This window comes from Durio zibethinus, chromosome 5, assembly GCF_047325235.1.
Source record: "Durio zibethinus cultivar Kanyao isolate XHJ-2024 chromosome 5, ASM4732523v1, whole genome shotgun sequence".
NCBI lineage: Eukaryota > Viridiplantae > Streptophyta > Magnoliopsida > Malvales > Malvaceae > Durio > Durio zibethinus.
In genome coordinates, this window is record NC_143166.1 from 23,125,044 (window position 1) to 23,149,287 (window position 24,244).

The 24,244-nt window shown below is 28.0% G+C and overlaps 1 pseudogene across 1 annotated transcript; it reads left to right on the plus strand.

The window, feature by feature from the left end:
- The first annotated feature begins 634 nt into the window (after nt 1-634).
- On the plus strand, nt 635-3,219 carry LOC111281572 (exocyst complex component EXO70C1 pseudogene; annotated as a pseudogene). The gene has a single exon (XR_016342475.1). The product of XR_016342475.1 is annotated as an exocyst complex component EXO70C1 pseudogene (transcript).
- The last annotated feature ends 21,025 nt before the right edge of the window (nt 3,220-24,244 follow it).

The following is a 24,244-nucleotide window of genomic DNA, read 5'->3' on the forward strand; positions in this document are numbered from 1 at the left end:
TTGAGCTATTGAAAATCGTGATGGTAAGGAGATTAGTTACTATAGTGGTAAGATTGGGTATTGTCACAGTAAGATTAAAATTAGACGTGGGATATGTGTTTAGATGCAAATGCAATGTTGTGGTGAAATGGAGTGTAAGGAGAAAAAAAATGGCCATTAAGAACATTAAATTAAAATTTGTATAAAATGAAATTTATAGTATATATTTGATATGTGTGAAATTAATAAATAATTAAAAATTATATGTATGTATCAAATAATACTTTATAAATTAAAATGTTATAAATTACTACATTTGTGTTAGAAAATTTTTATTCAATAATAATGATATTATTTTATTTAAAATAAAATATTGAAACTTTCCGATAAAAGCAGATAAATGTCCTAAACTTGTTTTTAACCTTACATGACATTTATTTAGGATAAACGACTGTTTAATAAAAGGCAATCGATTGTTCTATAAATAAAATTGGAATAAAAACCTTTCAATTGTCCACTAGATGATTCCCTCTCCATAGACGAATGGAGATCGACACCTTATCCGTTTGGATATTAATGGTTGGACCAAAAGGAGTCTATTTGAATCCAAACAAACCCCAACTTTAGAAGTATAATGATCCAAGAACAAAGGGATTCCTAATTTCTATCACATGTCACCGCATTTTTCTGCCAACATGGGGTACATAAGTCTTAACATAACCCAAAATTTTAAAGGAAAATAAATGCATTGCAAATTCAACTTTCAAATAGCACTGGGAGGAGGGGGAAACGACGTGGGGAGCACAATTCAAAATGAAACTTCTGAGAAGGTCAACGGCCAACTACCACCTCCCAAAAACCAACGGTTATACGTAAGACAAGCAGCAGATACCCTTACTTATCAATTCCCTCCAACCAAATTACAGAACCAAAAACTTAACCAATGACAAGAAACATGGAACATCAATTCCCGGTATTTGCGTTATGATTTTTGCTTAATCAGCTAAACCTATCTCATATTCACAAAAACAATAAAGATTAAAAAGAAAAAAAAATTTGCCTTGGTGGCCTGGCCAATCAGACCTGATCATGGAGAACAACCTCAACTGTGAAAAGTCCGGTAGCTTCTCGAGAATTGGCAAACGAAGGAGCAAAAGTATATCAGAGACCTTTAGTTTCAAATTAGACGGTCTGGAGCCAAAGGGATGTGATGAGAATCAAAATCCTGATGAGTTGTCCTTGGAACCTCGTTTGAACCTTGATCAGATCCTGGAAAAGGTTGATCAATTCATCGAAAAGTCAGCTTCGGGTGAAGATAAATGGAAAGCCCCCGAAATTCCAAATTGTATGGAGCCATTATTGGAGATGGTTGAGTACAGGATTGCAATATATGAACAGAGGGAAGCGTCAGCGAAGTTTGGCCAAAACCTGGAGGAAGACACCTCATTTTTTGAAGCTGTAAGACGCGTTTCGATGATCATAAATAATCTTGATGAATTCCCATTGGATTCGGGTACAACTGCTTGCCTTAATCGAGCAGGCTCTGTTCACCATCGTGCCTTGTTGTTATCGGAATACGAGTTCCGTTCTCTTCTGGACAATTCCAAACGCATCGGAAATATAAATATAGATTTGAGAACTCCAAAGACTCCCAAGCAATCTTTCTTCAACTCCAATCAAGAGACAGATCGAAGCATCCGACCCGAAAACGACCACAAAACAGAGGACGAGTTTCCATCTTTTTCACCTGAATCAATCGCCACCATGAACCAAATCGCCACCGCAATGATCTGTGCAGGGTACGAGGCAGAATGTTGCATTGTTTATAGTGTTCTTAGGCTAAAAGCATTGGATATTGAGTTGAACAAGCAAGGCTTCGAGAATATCAATATGGACGATATTCAAAGGATGAATTGGGAATCACTGGAAGGAGAGATCGGTAATTGGATTCACATTGTCAAGCATTGCACCACGAATCTCTTTTCAGCTGAAGGCAAGCTTTGCAATTCTGTATTTTCGGAACATCCTTTAATCGCTCGGAGACTGTTTTGCGATCTCGCAACATCCTTGACAGTAAGGCTTCTTAATTTTCCAAATGCTCTGGTGTTGACCAAGCGATACTCGACAGAGAAGCTATTCAAGTTTTTAGATATATACGAGTCATTGCGTTATTTGATTCTGGATATTGGTAATCACTCGTCGGCGCAGGATTTGATATTCGAGACATCTGTGGCACAATGCAGGATTGGTGAAGCCGCAGTGAGCATTTTCTGTCAGCTTGAGAATTCAATCAAGAGTGATAATGGCAGAATCCCAATGGCATGTGGAGCTGTTCACCCCTTGACTCGCTATACGATGAATTATCTAAAATACGCTTGTGAGTATAAGGACACACTAGAGCAAGTATTTCAACAGCACTACGACTTGCAGGGATCCACCAGGCAGAATGTTCAGGAGCAGGAGTCTAAGAACTCCATTGAAAACGATGATTGGAGCCCCAAAACATCCCCTTTTTCTGTGAAATTAATGATGGTCATGGATTTGTTAGATGCCAACATTGACATGAAATCAAAGCTGTATAGGGACCCAGCATTGCGTTACATTTTCTTAATGAATAATGGGAGGTATATTTTGCAGAAGATCAAGGGGTCCAAGGAAATCTATGAAATGATGGGTCATTCTTGGTCGCGGAAACGAACTTCAGATTTAAGGCAGTACCATAAGAATTATCAAAGGGAAACATGGAGCAAGGTATTGCAGTGCATAAACCATGAGGGTTTGCAAATGAATGGGAAGGTGTCAAAGGCTATATTGAAAGAAAGGTTCAAGAGCTTCAACACTTTGTTTGATGAAATCCTCAAGACGCAGAGCACTTGGGTGGTAAGCGACGAACAGCTTCAGTCAGAGCTTAGAGTTTCGATATCTGCCGTGGTGATTCCGGCATACAGATCCTTTCTGGGGAGATTCAAGTCATATCTTGATTACAGTAGACAAGCAGAGAAATATATAAAGTATCAACCAGAAGATATTGAGGGGTTGATTGATCAACTATTTGATGGAAACACGACATCAATGGGTAGGAGGAGACCGTAATTAATTCATGTCACTGAAACGATTTTTTTTTTCTTAGGAAGATGAAGAAGATCATGTTGCCTGCCATCTGGTTCATTCATTTGTATTTCCTTTATGTTGCGTCAACAAGACCCTGTTGTGAACTACTTGGTAAAATCTGAGCAAATGCTTTGGAATATTACAACAAATTTTGCAATATGATGCTTATGAGAAATCATTGATCTTAATCTTGATGAGAAATTTTGCAATAGTAACAAAGAGATATCTAATTGCAATTTAAGGAATCATTAATCTTGATTTAATTCCAGTCATTGATCAAACATTTCAACCAACATTTGGAGGTAAATCAACAACTCTGATAGTTCAGGATAGGATAGGACCATTTTCACCATAAAATCTTTCTTTTCTGTCGTGGATTAATTGCAAATTCTTCGGAACTCACTTAGCTTGTTTGGATTGTCTTTATAAATTAACCTAAAAACAAAGTTTTAAACTAAGGAAAAAAAAAACGGATTGCCTATTAAGTAATTTTTTTTTTCAATATAATTGTATTGTGTTTATTTTATTACATAAATTAATTATTCTTTACAATTAACATTGTGAATCATGTACAACACACATAACCAAGAAATTTAGCATTTGGAAAAGCACGATTTATATCAAAGCGTAAATAGTAAACAACATATACAATTTTAAAATTTTATTAAATTAATTATTTTTCGTTAGTTAATAATTTTTTAAATTAAAATATCTTCTATTTTTTATTTTTTTTATTTTAACATTGAAATCCTTATTAAAGTAAACTTTCTTTGAATGATAACTTTCATATTATATTAAGCATTGATTAATTAATTAATTAGTTAATTTTAATTTTGAACTCTGTTTATTTATTAAAAAAATTAATATAATTTAATCTTTATTCCACTGACTCATTAAAGAATTAAATAATTATGAGATTTACATAGCTATTAAGTTTTAATAATTCTGACATCAAATTAAGGATAGGGCTACATACACATTTGGCTTTTGAATTAAATTACTTTTATAACATTGGTACTCAAAAATAAAAATTCCTACTTGAGTATCTAAAGTTTCACTTGTTAAGGTACTTTGCCCTTTTTTACTAATATTATTAGTCCAAAAATGTCCTGATATAAATACTCAATAAAATTATGAAATTTGATAAAAAAAATTTAATTTTTAATTTTAAATTTTGAATTTAAAAAATTAAAAAAAAAAGAAAGAAAAAGAAACAAGGTCTAGGATAGGTTAGCAATTTCACTTGTACCTGAGGGGTTATCCATTCCCCGTTCTGAATGGATGTGGGCATGGAGAGCATTTTGTAGCCAATTAGGGTTATTGGGTAATCAAGTTCAGGAGTTATCAGTTTGGGGATGGAGTCGAATGAGGTGAGACTCGCCCTGCGGGTCACCTAATACCTATATATAAATATATATATATATATATATATATATATATAATTTGTTTATTTCTCCTTTTTTGTATAATTAAAATAATATGTAACTTACAAAAAATATTTTACATATCACTATATCAAATATTATTTTTTTAATTTTATTGAATTGTTTAGTGTAAATTTGTATATTTGATTTTATTATTTTTTAAATTATAATCAAATATTTGGATAAAATTTGAATTACTGATTATTCATCGGATATGAAGATGGATAAAAAAAAAATATTATCTAACAGATATAGATACAAAGATAGGAAATAATATTTTATAATTGGGTATGTAGAGTGCCGAATTCACCTCAATGGTGACCCATTACCATCCTTAATTGAAGATAGAAAAAATGGTGTGAGAGAAGACAACGTGGGAAAAGGGGTAAGAGAAGAAAGAATGAGAGAAAGAGAGAGAAAAGAGATGAGAGGGGCCAAAAATTTCAAAGTATTTCATTCTCCCACTTGCTCTTTCTTTCTTCCCATTCCACTCAAATTTCTCTTTCCTTGATTTTTTCTCTTTTTTTTTTTTTTTTTTTTTTTTTTTTTTTTTTACTTTTGAAATTCCCTTTCATTTTTTATTTATCTTTTTAAAAATTTCCTTTATCTCTTTTAAATTCCAAAATTTAAACATTTTTTTAATTTTAATTTTTTTCTTGTTTAGGGTAAATCTAGGTCTTTTGGATTTTTTTTATTATTAATGGGACGATGGATCCACCACTATGATGTGGCACAGACATTTTAACTTATTTGGCATTTATGTGACAATTGGCAGTTAATTATTAATTCATTTTGGTAACGATATTAGTTCAAAGAAGTAAAGTACAATAATGAAATTTTAAGTACATAATTATAAATTTTTGTTTTTTCAGTATCAACATGACAAAAAATAGTATTGTACAAACGGCAAATGCATATTTACACTTGGGATTCTTGCCTATCTCTTTGTCAATGTAGTAAATTAATTATGTTTTCCTCTGTAAAATTAATAATTTTTTATTAAATTAAAATATTGATCCTTTTGTATCTATTCCCTTATTTACATTGAAGTCTTTTTTCGAGTAAACTTTTCTTAATTTATAATTTTTTTATTAAATTAAATATTGATTATTTTTTCTTGAATTCTTAATTACTAAAATAAATCATTTTTAATCTACAACTTCTAAATGTTAATTGATCCAAAGCATAGTCAACAAAATAAATTGTTTTTAATCATTTATATACTTAGCTATATCAAAAACAGAAAATTTTATTCCATAGAATTATTAAAAAGTTTAAAGAAATATGAACCTTACATATCTAGTGAATTTCAATACCTTCTACATCCAACTGAAGATACACAGCGGCTGCAAATATAAAGAGATTTTTCTTGATTAATAGATGACTTTTTTTACTTTTATAGATGGTTTTGTGTATTTTTAATTAAATTCATATTATATTTTGACACTTATGATTTATGCATGTTATGGATAATTAGAACTAACATATAAAAATTATAATTCTTATAAAACCGAACAAAACATAAATTTGCTAAAAATTCAATAAGCTAAATGTAATTTCTTTAGTTTTGGTATATTACTAATGTAATCACTAATAAGTGATAATTATTTTGTGAACAATTTCTATTTAAATGATAATAATACTAGTAAATATGTAATTAATAACAAATATGTAATAATGAAATAAAGCAATACAATAGCTATATTATTAATAATTTGTCCTATAGAAGATTATGATATTTATATATAATTTAATTTCTTTAATTTTCTATATAATTAATTATTTGTTTGGAACATTTTTCCAATTCTAATTAGGGCTTTATCAAATACTTGGACTCAAAACTTGAATTCACATCCAATGCTTAAGGTAAATGTTTATTATGTAATATATGTAGATACCCTATTTTGTTTGGAGATTTTTCAAAATTCATTCGACTTCGAAATTTAATTTTGATTGTGCAGATGGGTCTTAATTGAAAAAGTGAATTTTGTGTCTAAAGATTAAGCCTTAAATTTTATTTATATTTTAATTTTTTAGTTTAATTTTTAGTTTGATTTTTGTTATTTTTAATCAAAAGAGTCAGTCAATTAATAAAAAAATTTTAAAAAAGAAAAATATAAGATTTTGTATGAAAAATCTTGGATTCAATTCAACTCTTAGATTTTATCTCAGATTTTAACTTTAATGATTGAATAATTTTAAAAAGACTTGAGTTATTGAAAAAAGAAGGATTACACAGAGAATAAAATTTAGAGAAAAAGCCTATATTTGGTTGAATTAATTTCTTTCAAATTAAAAAAGATTCAATCCCTATATAAGGACATTGAATTTGTGATCAAAGGGAGAGCCTGATAGCAATTGACTTTAAGATCAAACAAAGGTCATTGAAAAGAGAAAATTTGGGCAAAGTTTTGAATCAACAATGAAAAAGCAATTGAGCAAAAAAAAATTTTTTTGTAAGAAGATCTAGTTGGAATTTTTGAAAAGAAGGCTAAGTTTTATAGTAGGAAGCATTAGTTTTTAAAAGGTGAAAAATTATTAGAATCCGTGATCCATTGAGGTAATGTTTGCTTTCCTTTTTTCATTTTGTGATTTTTGCATAACTTTTATATACTTAATTGCATATTTTGCATGGTTTATATATTCTGATTTACATGATTGCATGATTTATATAATATTATTTGCATGATTATGTATTTAATTGCATGTTTATTTGCATGATTTATGTATTATTAGTTGCATGATTATATATTTAATTAGTTGCATGATTATATATTTAATTGCATATTTATTTACATGATTTATATATTATTATTTGCATGATTATATGTTTAATTGCATGTTTATTTGCATGATTTATGCATTTTTATTTGTATGATTATATATTTAATTGTATGTTTATTTGCATGGTTTATATATTTAATTGTATGTCTATTTGTATAATTATTAATTTATTTATTTGTGTGATTGTATGATTATTATTATATTTATTTGCATAGTTATTTATTTATTTATTATTATTGCATGATTTTATATTTATTACATGATATGATATTATATGTTATTGCATGATTAATATTTATTTGAATGATATTTGATTGCATGTTTTTATATTTATTGTGTGCATAATTGCATGATTATATTTAATTACATAATTACTAATATATTTGTGTGATTATATTTGATTTTATGATTATATATTTGCATGAATGGTTATTAATATATTTGTATGGTATTTTATAATATTGTATGATGATATATTTGCATGATATTTTATATTTACATGATTGTTATTATTGCATGATAATTAATATATTTGCATGACATTCTTACATGAATATTTTAGTATGATCTAGGCATGATATTATTGCAAGATATCTGGTATGATTTATAATATATTTGCATGATAATTTTTGTATGGTGTGATTTAATATTTATTACATGATTGCTTGATAATTTGATAGAATTTTTTTTTGTATCACCATGTTTTGTAAATAAATAAAAGGATTGGAATTGATACTAATTTTAGGCATAAAGGGGTGCTAATACATTCTTTACATGTAATGGACTCTTGAACCACTACAGGGGTTTAGATTTTTAGTCGCGTTTTTTTCAACGTTTAGCGGCATTTATAAACACCACTAAAAGATTTGCGATGTTTGCAAAAAACGCTAGTTAGAGTGTCAGTTATATTCGTGTTAGAAAAAATAACGGCATTTTTTATGAAATGCCGCTATTTTAGCAACATTTGTATCTAGAAAATGTTACTATTTTAGTAGCATTTGTATCTAGAAAATGCCATTAATTTAGTGGCGTTTGTATAAAAAAAAACACCTTAATATGATGGCATTTATATGATAAAACGCCGCTAATTTAGCGATGTTTGTATAGAAAAATGCAGCTAATTTAGCAGTGTTTTTATGATTGGAACACCTTTGATTTAGTCGTATTTTTTTTGTAAGAACGCCGCTACTTTTAGTGGCCTTTTATGGTACAAAAGCCACTAAATTTAGAATTCAGTGGCACTCTTACACTTGAATGCGAATGAAGCGAAATTAAGAAATTTATTTTTTTAATAAAATTTTTTTATTAATATTTATTATTTTCATTAACAAGAAATGTTAAAAGAAATAAAAATGAACCTAAATTCAGAAACTAAAATTAATAAATACTTAATTCATATTCAAATATGCATCTAATTAACATAAAGTTTAATAATTAGTGTAATAACATTCAAATTTTTTTAATACATTAACAAAAAAAATTAAAATGTGTGAAATTGATGATTGCATAGATTTGGAAGACTGCCATTTGATGAAGGAATCTTTCCACCTTGGTCACTAGCGTGCTTAAGAACCTATTGAATAATACCATACAAGTTTTAACATTTAATAGTAAGCTTTTTTTATATTAAAAAATATAATATTTACTAAATATAATACTTGAGTTGGTGGACCGCCGAGATTAGTTCCTGAAAATTGTTGTTGCACAAAATTCATAAGATGATCAAATTGATCATGCAACTGCTGAAATTTTTACGTTTTTACTCTATCTATTCTAGCACATTCTTCCTTAATTTTGACGCGCTCTTGTTCTCTTTCTGCTTCTATTTGCTGGAAATGTTATTGCATAGTTTGCAACTCTTCTCTCAATATGAAAATCTTTTGCGAAAACTAACTTCCTGAGAATGTAAATTGCTGAGAGCTACGTCTATAGTAGGTAGATAGTGTTGGACCTAATCCAAGGCCTCGGATTTGTCCATGCCTTTCTTTGCCAACAACTTCTATGAAAATCTGATTTTTTAATTCTTGCATGTTGACAGAACCATCAAATGTTACTTCAATCTCAACAACCATTTTCTTTTTAGCTTTCTTCTGTAAATTAATCATATAAAACTATCAAGTTTAATGATTAATTGATAATATGTTAAAAAGAGTAAATATTTACTTTCTATTAAAACAGATGTTACAAATTACTACAGTTTCCTATGTTTCGACATTCATATAAGATCTGTCTTTTTTTGTATGTGTTAAGTGAAAAAATTTCATACGTCCAATTTTATCTCCCATCTCAATCTCATATACAAAAACATATGTTATTGTTAAATACATATCAACCGCAACTTATTCATGCATATCAAGCCTGTCAATTAAGTTCAAAAATTTTGAATAATTTTAATATCATGTATTTAATCTATCTAAATTGTTAAAATATAAATATAACCATAAAATTATATTTTGGCCCCTTAACAACACAATAGTTTTAGTCAAACATAAACAATAAAAGCATTTTGGCCTTTCACACATATCGATCATGGAAACCAAATTCAATTATTTGGACAAGTTTAATATCATGGATTGAAACCATCTAAACTGTTAAAAACCATCTGAAAGTTTAATTTGTATTTTGCCTTTTAAAGGTAAAAATAGTCCCAAATAGACATAAACAACAACTTTTTCACACATATCATCTGTAGAAACCAAGTTTAATCAATTAGACAAATTTAATATCAAGTATTGAAGCTATCCAAACTGTTAAAATAGAACAATAACAACAAATTTGTATTTTTACCTAAATAGACATAAACAATAACTTTTTCATACATATCAATTGTGGCAACTAAGTTCAATACTTTCAATAAGTTTAATATCATGTATTGAAACTATCAAAACTATTAAAACAGAACAATAACTGTTAATTTGCATTTTTACCTTTTAATAGCACAAAAAGTTCATTTATTGGAATAAGTTTGAAATCAAAAACTTACTATTTCTTTTTGCTTTCTTGCAACATTTTTTGATCCACTTGTGTGGCTATATTTTTGTTTCTTTCTGCTACCAATCCCAATCTGTTCTCCTTCCTACCATAAAAAATAATTGTGTATATGGTAAAAATACAAATATTACCAACTTAAAGCATAAAACACTTTCATTATTTCATTCTACTATACAAAGTTATTGTTAGCCTTAAATTGATCCTTATTTTGAAATGACAAAACATTAAGCTAAATAAGCTTGATCAAGATTTTGAAAAAGATTTATTTAGTACATATTCTTAAGTTTTATATTTTGGTACTAAATAAATAATATATTTTTCAAAGTGTAAACAATCCTTTCTTTGTTTTCATATTTCTTAAACCAAATCTATCTTTTAAAGATTATTTATTTGAGCTTAAATGAAAGTCCAATTATTGTTTTTAAAGTGAACTTATTCATTTGGACTTAATACAATTTTGATAATATTGGTTTTGAGAAATAGATTAACTTAAGAAAGCTGTTTTACAAGAACAAAGTTTTTCCAACATTGAATTCTTTTTATTTTTCTGTATATATTCACAAGGTTTTAATATTTGAATTTTATATGGCTGGAAAGTTCTTTGAGTCTACTTTCTAATGGATTAAACAAAATCAAAATCCAAATTTTCTAAGAAAAGATTTTGAATTTTTACTAGACACTCTATAATTGTCTAAAAACTATATAAGAGGTAGATTTGAAAATTTACTACAATTCGTACACAAATAATTAGGTAATGAGTTTTACATGAATAGAAAGCCCTTTAAGTCTAGTTTCTAAACCTTCAAACGGTTTATGATTTGGATCGGTATAATTCAAGATATGATCAAATTAGTGAGTAGAGTGCAAAATAAGAGACAACAACCCAGCTTGGACAAGATCGATCCCTTTAGGGAAGGGATTGATTGCTTTTTTACCTAGAAATGAAATTTTTGTTAAAATGGAAAGAAAGGATCAATCACCCTATGTAGGGGATTGATCATCTTCTGAATCAATCGATCCCCTACATAAAGGGATCGATCGGGTCATTATTTTCAAAGGTAAATTGGTTGAATAATAAAAATGAAGGTTGGAGTTGATGATTGGATGTGCTAAGTTTGGGGACATTTTTATTGGACCAGATTATTAAAGGCGTTTACTAAGAAAAATGCCTTCAATAATTTTTTCTTAAATATATTTTGGGTATATTATAGGAGCCTTCAATAATCTCACAGTAAAATTTTAAGGAAATTATTGAAGGCATTTATGCCAAAAAAACGTCTTCACCAATTTCCTCTAATTTTTTGAAGGTATTTATTAAAGTCATTTTTTAAATAATACACCTTCAATAATTTCCTCCATTTTTATTAATGAATATCAGTGAAGGTGGTTTTCTACTAAAAATACCTTCAATAATTCACTCTAATTTTTAAGAGGAATTTATTGAAGATGTTTTTTGCATTATACACCTTCAATAATTTTTGTATAGAATTATTTAAGGCATTTTTTTGAGAAAAAATGTCTTCAATAATTTTTTTTAAAAATTGTTTGGGATTATTAAAGGCGTCTTTTAGTAGAAAATGCCTCTAATATTCTACTACTAAAATTTTAAGGGGGTTATTGAAGGCGTTTACTCCAAAAAAAATGCCTTCACTAATTCGTTCCAATTTTTTAAAAGAATTTATTGAAGGTGTTTTCTGCATAATACGCCTTTCATAATTCTCTCTATTTTTATCAAGTGAATATCAATGAAGGTAGTTTTCTACTAAAAATACCTTCAATAATTCACTCTAATTTTTAAGAAAAACTTATTAAATGCATTTTTTACATCATACACTTTTAATAATTTTTGTACAGAATTATTGAATTTTCTTTTAAAAATTGTTTGGGATTATTGAAGGTGTCTTTTAGTAGAAAATGCCTTCAATATTATACTACTTAAATTTTAATGGCATTACTAAAGGCATTTATTCTAGAAAAACGCCTTCATTAATTCGCTCTAATTTTTTAAAGGAATTTATTGAAGATATTTTTTGTATAATACGCCTTCAATAATTCTCTCTATTTTTATCACGTAAAAATCAGTGAAAGCGATTTTCTACTAAAAATGCTTTCAATAATTCACTCCAATTTTTAAGAGGAAGGCATTTTTTGCATCATACGCCTTCAATAATTTTTGCACATAATTATTGAAGGCATTTTTTCTCAAAAAATACTCTCAATAATTTCCTTTTAAAAACTGTTTGGGATTATTAAAATCATCTTTTAGTAGAAAACACATTCAATAATTTTAAGGGGATTATTGAAGGTATTTTTTCAAGTAAAACGCATTCACTAATTCACTCTAATTTTTTTAAGGAATTTATTAAAGGCGTTTTCTGCGTAATACGCCTTCAATAATTTTTTCCATTCTTATCAAAAGAATATCAGTGAAGGTGATTTTCTACTAAAAATGCATTCAATAATTCAATCTAATTTTTAAGAAGAATTTTTTGAAGGCATTTTTTGCATCATACGCCTTCAATAATTTTTGTACAAAATTATCGAAGGCATTTTATGAGGAAAAACGCCTTCAGTGATTTCCTTTGAAAATTTTTTTGGGATTATTGAAGGCATAGTTTTAGTAAAAAAAACACATTCAATAATCTCTTAGTAAAATTTTAAGGGGATTATTGTTTTTGCCAGAAAACATAACTTCACTTATAATTTTTATATTCATTCCCCTGTCTTGAAAATCGAAATCATAAACTGCTAGTAGAAAAATGATTAAAAGCTGTATTAATCAACCAAACCAAACCCATAAACACTTTCAGATTGACTTTTGGTTTCTTTGTCTCTATCATCGCCACTAACTTTCAACAACTCAATGGTGCACATTTCTCTATTTATCGATATGTCATTATTTTTTTTGTTTACTGTATTATTTATATTATTTGATAGAGGTATTTTTTTTGTTTCTTACTATTTACATATGCATATATATTTTTATTCATTTCATTGTAACCATATTCGTCCAAGCACTTTTCATTGCATGTATGCTGTTTCGTGTAGTTTTCTTTAAATATTATGGTTTGCTGAATGGAATTGTATGATATTGGTTTGTTGAATGGTTTGCTGTTTCTGAACACATTACTGATTAGTTTGCTAAATGATGTTTATGTATGTAGTATGATATTGGTTGTATTTTATTACATACAACGTTAAATTTAGACAATCATTTTGGTGTATTTCATATAATTACGATCAAAATCACATGTATTATGGACTTCAAACAACATAATTCTCCTTCTACTGAATATGCACAAGACACACATGTAAGCCCAAAAAGAAAAGAAAAAAAAAGGGATGAAATAAATAAATTAAAATGAGTAACCTAAAAATTCACGTAGACTTCAATCAAAGTGGGCAACCTATGTCTGATGGAGCTACCAAGTTGGCTACTCATATTAGTGCCATCGTCTGTAGTAGCATTTCAATTACATACACCAATTGGTGACGAGTTCCTGATGATCTAAAAGATGGTATATGGCAGTCAATTGTGATATGTTTATTCAACTATTTCGTAAAATTTGTTAAATGATCATTTAATTGAAATTCAATGTGTTCATACTAATTGTGTTAAATTATTTAAGAATGATTCGACATCCCAATTAACTGTAAAAAAATTATGTTACAATCTGCTGGGAAAGCATTCAAATACTTTAAAAGCATATTGATGACTCAACATATTTTACCACTCGCTGATCAAGGTGATGTATTGGTTGTGCCACCTATGTCATATGCAGATGTAATAAGTATTGACGATTGAAGAAATTTTGTTTGAGATTGGCGATCAGAAGATTTCTTAATAAGTAAACCTATTACCAAAAAAATTGTTTATAAGATTTTATGTTATATATTCGATATCTTCTATGTGATTGACATAATTTCTTTCTTTTGTAGAAAAGCAAAGAAAACCAAATGAACATTCAAGCCAAACAAATATATCAAAATCGGACAACGAGAAAAGGATATGTAAATGTGAAGTATGAGCTTGTAAGTATTCGTACACTTATTTTGTACTTATAAATGAATATTTATGAACATTCATTTCATAGATTTTGATTCTTATATTACAGTAATTTATTAAGAATCAACGAGCTCTAGCACTAAAATTTTTAGATGGGATGTCTAAAAATAAGGACATCTGTCGAAAGATGGATCCTTTGCAGATCAAGCAATAGAAGAATTGGCTAAAAAGATTGTATGTATAACTATTTGTTTAATATCATGTATGATTGGCATTGTGGTTGTATGTATGCCTCTATACTAGCTTGTATAGATTTGTTGTTACAGCTCATCTTATTATTATCTTTTAGGATGATTATGTTGTCAAAGTTAAATTCGATGAACTGGCAATCCAGTATGACAAAGATCCATTATCTTTAGCATTAGGAGCTAAAGAAAGGCCTGGTCAATTCCTGGTCAAGTTTGTGGGGTTGATAAATTTGTGTTGCCATCAAAGTTTTTTAGTAATCAACCCAAAACCTCGTGAATGACAAATACACAATATGAAGCAATCATTGAGCAACAACAACAATGACTTGTTGACCAAGAGCAACAGCAAAGACTCGCTGCTTGGAGGCCATGTTGACAGTAATGTAGCATAGCATGCCTGTAGGTCAATTGGATAACATCATCCACTTACAAGCTTTCGTTGCAAGTTAAGTAGGGAACCCAACCTTCGCTACCAGCCATGAAGTATGATTTTTTTTATAAGTTTAATATTAATTTTTTTATTATATTTATTAATTTGGTTTTAATACTTATATTTCATTATATATTGTAATAGGATGTTAGGACTCAGAGTATGACCCTTGCTCAGGCTACCCTGGATAACTATGACCCTTACTTAAGCTACTATGGATGACTTATCTAATTATTCACTTGATCATTTATCTAGAGGAAATTACATAACCATTGAGTCTGAGGAAGGGTTATTTGATAAGCCATCATTTTCTTACATTGGTGTGGATGAGGTTAAAGAATTTGGTGAATTAGATGAAATATCAGTTGTTAATATTATTGCTTATATGAGGTTAGCTTGTAAATACAAATATACAAACTCAATATGTATTAATCTATATTACAATATATTACTAACTAGTATTATTGATTGTTATCTGTAGCTTCCTATATAGAAAGGTTAAGGCGAGATAGTTGACTCACAGATTTCGATTCGTTGACCCTAATTTTATTAATGAGCAGAGTGGCATAGTCGCTTATTGTGCTAATCATGTGATTGAATGCATGAAAAAACTGACTGATTATTATTTGCTCTCGTATAATGCGCTATAAGTTATATTCATACAAATAATTATTCCAACCTTACCTGAATTTGATATGATGCCTAATCTGAGTATATCATTCTTATTATTTTGCAGTCATCATTGGGTGCTTATTGCGATTGACACCAAATTCTTAACATCATATTTACTTAATTCAGCTAAACCAATGGCGGTGCCTAATCCCGAAATTCAAACTTTTATAAAGAGGTATTATATGTTATTATATTATATATCTTCTGTTTTTTCATAAGTAATTGTATTTATGCATTAAGTAATTTTTTTCTTTTTAATTTAGGGTAATATCTACATTTGATAAGAAGGCAAAGAAAAAATGGGTGTCATTACTAGTAAATGTGGAATATATTCTTTTATGCTGAGTTTGTGTAGATAAATGTTTCCTAAACCCACTCAATTTAATTTTTAGGTACCTTGTCAACCTAGATATACTGAATATGGATATTATGTCCTTCATTTTATGCGGGAGATAGTTTTATATGATTTTATGACCAAACCATTCAAGGTTAGTATAAATTTCATAAAGTTGTTATATCCTCAAAAAAATAAAAAGCTAAATTATGTTCTCGTTTATTAACATTTACTTCTAATATATTTTTTTAGTGGGAAAGTAAAGAAAGCTTCACGGTAAAGGAACTTGATGAAGTCTGTAAAGAATAGTGGGAGTATGTATTATCATTTATTGATAAATCTTGAGGTTGGACATTGTTGGTTGAATGTAAATATATAAGGATCATTTGTTATAATTTTTTTAACATGCCATGTTGAATGGATAATTTAAGTTTGTAAATTGGGGTATTGGTTTAATATTATTGGTATGTATTTGTTTTATATGAATACACATATATTGAGTACAATTATTTGAGAAAAGTATATTAATATGGCAACATTATCAGTTTTAAATTCGAATATGTGATCAATTTATTGAAGTACAACAATGTTCATAATGTAAATTCCAAAATGTAATTCGTAGTATCACATATATAAACCAAATGTTTTCTGGGCATAAACCTACAACTGACTTCACATATATAATTAAACCAAAGTTTTTTTGATGGGATTACTGAAGTTGTTTTTAGCAAGAAAACACCTTGAATAATCCCTAACAAAATGTTATTGAATGTGTTTTCGACAAAATCGTCTTTAATAATCCTACCTAAAAATTTATTATGTAGATTATTAAAGGTATTTTGGGCCAAAAATACCTTCAAGAATCCGTTCTAACTTTTTTGTATAGATTATTGAAGGTATTTTAAACCAAAATCGTCTTCAATAATCCCTTATGAAAATTTATTGATTGGATTATTGAAGGTACTTTCAGCTAAAAATACCTTCAAGAATCCATTTTATATTTTTTGTATGGATTATTAAAGGTATTTTTCTGTCGAAAACACCTTTAATATTCTTTCTCCAAATTTTTTTAAATTAATTAGTGAAGGCATTTTTGTCCAAAAAATGCCTAGAATAATCCATTACAAATAATCCCTTCAAAAACCCAAAATAAGCTAAAGAGAGGGATCGAACCTACCACCTTATGGTTAACAACTGTATAATCCTTAAATTTTGATAGGATATTTATTGAAGGCATTTTTAACTAAAAACACCTTCAATAATCATGTGAAATTTTTTTGTGGAATTATTAAAGATGTTTCTTGCAAAAAATGCCTTTAATAATCACATACATTTTTTATGAAGGGTTTATTTAAGGCATTGTCTACTAAAAATACATTCAGTAATCCCTTATCCATTTTTTTAACTGGATTATTCAAACCATTTTCTGTAAAAAAAATACCTTTAGTATTCATTTAAAATTTTAAGATATGATTATTTAAGGAGTTCAGTCAATAAACACCGTTAATATCAAGTCTTGGGTGATGTTTATAAGTAAAAACACTGCTATTTGAATATTTAGTGGTATTTTGATAGTAAACACCTTAAGTTTTATAAAAACATGAAAACTAGCGATATTTGTAAGTGAAATGCCATTACAAAATTACCCATTATCTTTCATTTTCTTGTAGTGAACTTTAGTTTTGTTGATGTAGACTAGAACCTATTCTTTTTAGGGACCTTTGGCTTAGGCTTATGATAACCTTAAAAAGGATAGATTCACATAGGTGGCTAATCACACCTAGAAAAGAGATTGGTGGTGACTTTATAGTTTTTGTGTCTAATAGGTAGGTTCTTCTAACCTAAAGAGTATGACAATTTGACGACTCCACTGGAAAATTTAGAGAGTTAAGCCATTAGTTAGTTATGTGTTATATTAAGCCTTACTTTGACAGTTTTTATTATGTAATTATTTATGATTTTCATATGGACTAACCTATTTGTTTGTGATTTCTTATTTGTTTGTTTTATAAAATTTTTTCTATTCACACCTATTTATTTGATTATTGGACATGTCTCTTTACATACACCATACTTGCATTCATGCATCCTGAGCTTTCTCTTTTATTAGGATGGAGTAAGTACCTACACTCTCATGAGGTGATAATCTGTGTATGAGCTAGCAAAAACTCTCACTCAAATTGAATCTTTTTCGTTTGAGCTTATAATGGTGGGGGATGATTGGGGTTCTCTACTAGTCTATAATGGATGATGATGTAGGGAATAATTTGGAAACTTTTAGATTGTCAAGCCTTTGAACCTAGCATGTACATGATCTCTAAGGATCCAAACCTAAGCTAGAGCCCTACCCTTTCTTTAACTAGAAAAAACCTAAATAGAACACATGATGGGATAGTTATTATTCTTGTAAATTTATGTTATTCCTTGTATATATTTTTTGCAAACCAACCTTTTATATTTTGTTATTCATTGTATATATTATATTATGTTAACTAACCTTTTTTTTTTTACTTTATTATTCATACATAAAGAGTGATTGCCACAAAGCAATCTTAACAAAAAGAATCTTAATTACATCCATAAAAAGCCTATCAAAGTTCTCTATGTGTCTGAAAATGAAGTCCGAGGAAGCTGAGCTTAAAAAAGGTGATTGTTTGCTAGCCAATTATACAACTACTCTATTTGCTAAAATCCATCTCAATCTCAAACGAAATGATCTTAGTGATTTGGTTAGTATTTGGAACCAATCGAGTGTTATTGTGTTATTGCCAATGAGACTTTCCAAAAGAAGTTTGAAAACCTTGCATTACTTCTTTAAGTTCCTATTGATGATTAGCTTATTAGGGCCATGGTTCAGTTTTAAAACCCTTTATATTGCTGCTTTATGTTCAATAAGACTGACATGGTGCCAACTATTGAAGAATATTCAACTTTCCTTCGCTTGGATTTCATTAATCCTGATAAGGTATATTGGAAAAATAAAGAGACTAGTTATCAAAAAAAGCTTGTTCAAATGATGGCCGTAGATGTCCAAACTATTGATAATTAAGTAAAAGAAAAATGTGAATGTATAGGTATTCCTTGGTCCATTGTTTGTGACTTTGTATACAAATATTTTGGCATTGAAAGAGGAATGGATTTGATGGCATTGGCTCTATATAGGATGATGGTATTTCTAAAAGTAATTGGTTATATTGATGTTGTAGTGATGGATTTCTTTGATCAACTTGGTTATAAAATCAATTCTATTCCTACAATTTTAGCTGAGACTATTAGATCTTTAAATCATTGTAATTGAAATGGAAAAGGTTGTTTTACTGAATGTGATCAATTGTTAACCATTTGGATGAAAAGCCATATCGAAAATAATGGTAGTGAATTTCACAAGTCATATTTCACTACAAGCACTCCCATTAAAAAATTCTATGATAATGAATGGCCTACACAAAACTTAAAAGAAGCATGGATATTTTTTCTACGCAAGCTTACTAGCTAAGATGTGACATGGTAAGCTCTTTGGATGCCTTATGGACTAGTGTTGTATGGTTGTGAAGAAAAGCTCTAGGTTTCTCTTTTAGGCCTTTGGGGTGCAGTGAGTGATTCTCCCATCATGGTGCAAATATAATATGGCTATGAATAGTTTATCCTAGCCACTTTTGGATTTAGTGAAATGGAGTTCTCATATGTTGAAATTGATGCCTCCATAAAGAGAGCCAAAACCCTACAAGCTTGGAATTTGCCTCAAAGGAAAGATAGGAGAAGACACTTAAATGAGGTTACCCCTGAATACTTTGTGTGGCACATTAGGCAAGTTAAAAATGTTTGGTATGATTTATAATAAATTTGCATAATAATTTTTGTATGGTATGATTTAATATTTATTACAAGATTTTTTGATATTTTCATAGAATTTTTTTTTGTATCACCATGTTTTGTAAATAAATAAAAGGATTGGAATTGATACTAATTTTGGGCGTAAAAGGGTGCCAATGTCTTCCCCACATGTAATTGACTTCCAAATCTTAGTTCTGTTGATGTAGACCATAACCTATTCTTTGTAGGGACCTTCAGCTTAGGCTTAGGATAACCTTAAAAAGGATAGATTCATATAGGTGGTCATTCACACCTAAAAAAAAAGATTGGTGACGACTTCATAGTTTTTGTGTCTAATGAGTAGGTTCTCCCGACAATAAAATAAGTATCAAAATGGATTGACATTATTTGATGTATTCTAATTGAATTAGATATAAAAGCATTATTGTTTGTCCTCATTTTAGTTTTTCCTTTTCTTTGAATTATTCCTTTTCCTTATTATTTAATGTCCTTTTACTATTAAATTTGAAATATTATTTTTCTCTTATTTTTTTGGTAGTTATCCTTCAAATGTTTTTCATTATTATCTAAATTCTTTTGATGATTAGTTTTTTATATATCATATGCTCTAAATAAAATTTTTATAGTGATGACAATTTTAAGATATTTATTGGATCATTCTGAATGAATATTCAATATATTTTGATAATATTGATTTTCTTGTAAAGTTTAGCTTTAATAAAAGATATTATCATAATGTTCAAATCTGAGAACGTGCCCATTAGATGACAAAAAATGAAATCAACATAAATCTTTTTTATATATGTGTGATTGGCCACTTACGTGAATTTATTATTTTTAAGATTATTCTAAACTTGACTAAGGGTCTCTAAAAATAATAGGTTCTGATCTATATCAACAGAATTAAATTTGAGAATTAGGTACATGTAGAAAAAGTTTTAGCAGCCCTGCAATGCCTAAAATTAATACCAAATTAATTTTATGTTATCTTGTTTGAGCCTTAACAAAAAACTATTTTTATTAATTTCAATATTTGATTAAAAAAAATCTTTAATCTTTCACCAAAAAAAATTTTTTTTACCTCAAGAATATTCAAGATAAACTTATTATTTACTTGAAGAGGTTTCATTCTCAGATTTATTAAATATTTTATGAAAATCAAATTTCAATTCCTTTTATTTGTTGGCAAAATAATTTCATATAAAAATACTACAAAAAAAATCATCATAAAAAACATCATAAATATATCATGTAATGATATCATAATTGAATCATGCAATATAGAAAAAATTTTCATGCAAAAATTCATACAAAAATGTTATAATGAATATCATGCAAAAATCCAAACAAAGTTATTTTCTTTTTTATCATTCTTTTTTAAGTCAAAAATCAAAATAGAATAATAAATAAATGTATATATATCAAAATATAATAAAATTAAAAAGAGAACAATTATACAAAAAAAAACTAAAAGAAAAAACAAAGTAGAAAATAAAAATAAAAATAAAAGGAAAAACCTATGATAAGGTCAAGTCCAAAACCGAGTTAACATGTGGGTTGTGCCAAGTTGAAGTGCGAGTCAAACCCCTTAAAACGATGTCATTTTAATCGTATATAAAATCAAAAAATTGGTAATTTTTTTTCAAATTTCTCTTCTTCTTTCTCTTTCTAACTTTTTTTATTCTTCCTCTTCTCTAGAATACTCTAATAGAAATTGAAAAAATTTCCAAAAATGGCCAAAATTTCCAAATCCAGTGGCTTTTTCAAAATTTGATTGTTGAGAAATTCAACCTTCACCAGGAAATTCAAACCAAACCCAAAAATATTTTGAAACCCAAAAATTAGCTATTGTGATTTTCTTTGACTAATAGTAATCTCGCTAAAAAATTCTAATCCTAATGAAAATTTCAACCAAAACCTAGAAAAAAATTTAGAAAACCTAAAATTTCAACAAAAAAACTTAAAAATTTAAACTAACAATCCAAAATTTCCTAAAAAAATTATTAAAAATTAAAAACCAACTTTAGAAAGTCAAAAATCCAAAAAGCAAAACAATTTTCCAAAGTGCTAATAAACTAAAATTTTTCAAAAAAATTTCAAAAATTAAAACCCTAAAAATTTTAAATTTTTTCTCATTTTATTTGCTAGGCTTATTGCTTGTCTGCTTGTTGGTTGTTGATTCTTTCTAACTGAGAATTGGGTTCTTTATATAGAGATTAAATCTCATTTAATTTGGAAAACATCTAATATCATCAAATCTCAATGACATCCAAAATTTTAATATTTCTAAAATTGTTTTTCTTTTTTTACAATGAATTGATGCTCAATTTTCCAAAAATTAACTAATGTTTGGAATTTTTTTTTTGTGCATGGTGTATTTTTATTGTTAAGCTGATTTTTTTTTTTTTTTGTCTTGGTTAGTAATTGTGGGTTGTGTATTGATGGAAGTTATTAGTTTTATGTTTGATTTTTCTTTTTCATGCATGTTAATTTGTGGGTTTTGAACTTATATTGTTGTGGTTGTCGATGTTGTAATAGCTTATTTTTTATTATTTTTTGTTCATGCATGTTGTTTTGTGGGCTTTGGATTTTTTGAATAATGTCATATATTTGGTATTTGAGTTTATAATTATAGTTTTGTTATGATTTTATTCATTTTTTTATGGTTTGTAGGAATCTGTTGATCTTGAGTCATTTTGGAATTCTTAAATGAACATTGAAATTAAAGTTTGGTAATTTTTTTAATTTTGTTTTGGCTTTTGAGTCTATGTTATTTTGGCTTTGCCTTTGTTGTATTAAGCTATTGATGCTGTATTTATTCTTTATTTGATTTGGTTTCTGCTTTTGATTGATGAATTGATGCAAAATAGAGTTGGAAACTCTTTTGATAATTAGTATGCTAAATATCAAAGTTGGAATAATGTTATGTTATTGTAATTAATGAATAAGTACTTGAGTTTGATTGTTAAAAAGGGTCAATCTGTGATATTTATTTTTATTTAGTTTTGTGTAATTTGTTTTCTTTTTGCTTTGTAGGGTTTTAGGTTAGGTTTTACTATTTACTATTTTTAAAAGGTTTCGACATCAAATTAGATGGTGAGTCTTAAAGATTTGTTTCATTGATTTTAATTTGGGTGATTCTAATCAGTTACATTATATGCAATTATTTGGAATTTTTATTTATTACTATTTATTAATGTTTAGGCATTTTGTTTGTGGCATTTTGTAATAGATTTTCTTCTTGTAATGAGTACCTCATTTATAGTTTTTTGGGGCTTTTAGAGATGGAAAACTCATTCATGAAGACAATTTTGATCTTTTTGTTGGGATGTTTGCTGTAAGGGGTATTGCGATATCTTGATTATTGAGTTTCATTTGAATTTATCAATCAATCATTATATATTTGTTAGAGATCTATAACAAATCTTACTTGCTTACTTTAGATGATATTATCTGTTAAACTTTGTTCTGTTTAGAAGTTTTTTGGATTGTTGGTTTGAAAGCCAATTTTTTTATTTTGTGGTCTTTATTTGTTCATGTAAATTAAAGTTAAATATCTTAAGAAAGTATAATTAACTTGTAGTTTTTTTTTTCCTCTAAATGAGTCAAGATTAAATGGGTTTAGGAGACTAATATTCTTAGATAAATAAACAAAGGCAATAGAAAGGTTTTATGGATTTTGAGACTTTGGATGGTATCAAAGGTTGTAGAAATGATCAAGATTAGGGATGTGAGAATGAATAAAGAAGTATGAGTGGTTATGTTGATGATATTTTTATGTCGAAACTAGAAATTTGAGTTTTGATGTGAATCCAATCATTTTATTTAATAAATCATGTTTAACTAAACTATCATGTCTTATCAAACTATCATGATATTTTGAATTAGCTAATGTGTCATAGTTTAACCAAACTATCAACATAACAACTAAAAACATGTTTATAGAATTTGTGAAATCAGCTGAAACCACACCAGATGCCTAAGTTAAAAAAATCTCACCCACTGAGGAGCTAGATAGTAAAAAAATTTGAAACAGATAGCTAAAAAGGTCCCTTTAGCAATAAAAAAATGAAGTAGGTAAAATGGCATTGTTTTGAAGTTCTTATACTTAGAGGACATATTACTTGATGTTGATTTTAAAAATTTTCTTGAATTTATATTAAAAATTTTCTTGAATTTATAGAAGGAAAGGGGGAAAACAAATGGAAAAAGGATCTAATTACTATGATCTTACCCTTCTCATAGATTTGACCTAGTTGGATATGTGTGATGGAAAAAGTGAGAGATAATGAGAGGGAAAACAGAGAATCAAATGGTGAAAGAACATGGTTTGGTTATCTATTTGTGTTGATATTTTACTGTAAAAAGATAATCATGTTAATTATGTTTATTAAAATTTGCTTTTGTGTGTGATATTTTACATGGTTTTAA